This window comes from Octopus bimaculoides, chromosome 26 (genome assembly GCF_001194135.2).
Source record: "Octopus bimaculoides isolate UCB-OBI-ISO-001 chromosome 26, ASM119413v2, whole genome shotgun sequence".
Classification (NCBI taxonomy): Eukaryota; Metazoa; Mollusca; class Cephalopoda; order Octopoda; family Octopodidae; genus Octopus; species Octopus bimaculoides.
The window spans coordinates 22,780,033-22,781,553 of NC_069006.1; positions in this window are offsets into that span (position 1 = coordinate 22,780,033).

The window sequence follows — 1,521 nt, forward strand, 5'->3', positions numbered from 1 at the left end:
ATATATTATATACCTTAAAAAGAAATTAAGTTTTAAAAAATACATTTAAATACTTTTCATTTTAACATTGGTGAAAAAAATGTGACTAACCCCTGTATCCAAAATGTAAAAGGTGTCCTATTTCTTTTAACTCTTCCCTTTCCATCTTCTCCTTCACAATAACGTTTCCATAAGAGTTCCTGTTGAATCAACCTGAGTATTAACGAACACTGCAAAAGTTTTTTTCTACAAAAACTTACTTTTCCATCTGTAAACAGTTTCTTGTGAGTTAGTTACAAAGTTATTTAATCATTTTGATACTTTAGATTCAAAATATAGAACTTTTTTTTTTTTAACCTTAGCTTCATTTTATTTGAGGAGAAAGTTACTTTACTTCATTCCTTGAAACTTTTGCTTATTTTAAAAGAATAATTGAAAGACATAACCAAATTTCTAGTGAAAAATATTCTGTAAGATGAGGCAAGATGACTTGCTGACCTTGTTACTCTGTCAACAATAAACAACCATATCATGGGTCATGTATTTTTATAGCTGTGAAAGATTTTCTTCATCTGGAGGTGTGGGCACATTTGGAAAAAAAAAAAAAATTTTTTTAATCTATGAATTCGTATTGTTGGCTTTAAGTTGTGGTTAGTTATATTTCATGTCGAGTAGGCTCTCTGTATTTGTAGTTTAGGCCTAAATGTATACTTTTGTAGGGAGTCTGCAAGCTAAGTCATAACTTCCACAGTTAGGGATTGAAGTGATGTCTAATTGTCAATCATGCCCAACCTATTACTATTAACTTCCTAGCTGAACAAAATAGTCAATGCCCGATTTTCAGATCATTGTAATCACGGCTAATCTCCAAAGAAAAAAAAAAAAAAAAGTTAATTTTAAGATATTGCATACCTTATTTCTGTATATCTCAGGACATGATTCATTATTCCAAAACAGTAGGATGTGATTTGAGAGACATTCGGCTACTGTTTCTAGCAGGCAAAACTGAATACACAACTTAATGACAGTTTCTCTTTGATGTGTGAAATGTGAATTCTTTGCTAGGTTGTCAGTCACATTTCTTCTATGACTATATTATAAACAAGACAGAAATATCAAACATATTACCTTTTTTTTTTTTTAACCTTTTCTGATAAAGACCTTTGCTAAGTACACCAGGATTCTTGTCTCCCCACATCATATACTCTTAACCAAATTTGTAAAGTTTACTAAATAACTTACTAGGTAATTGTATTTTAGACTAATGCTTTGGGTGATTGTGCTAAATTGAATCTTCCCCTCCACACACAATCTTCTGCTTGGAACTTCATTCTACTTACTAAAATATCTCTATTTTCCTAACAGCAAGGAACAAAAAGAAAAATATTTTAACAGACCTTCCCTCAATTTCTCCTATTTTATTTTTTTGGCTCAAAAACCTTCTAATGCTTACGATGAAAATTTTTATTCCCCTCTCCCAACATTTTTGGTGTATTTCTCAACTTTGTCACTCACTCTGCCCACTCTACATTCTCTGACATG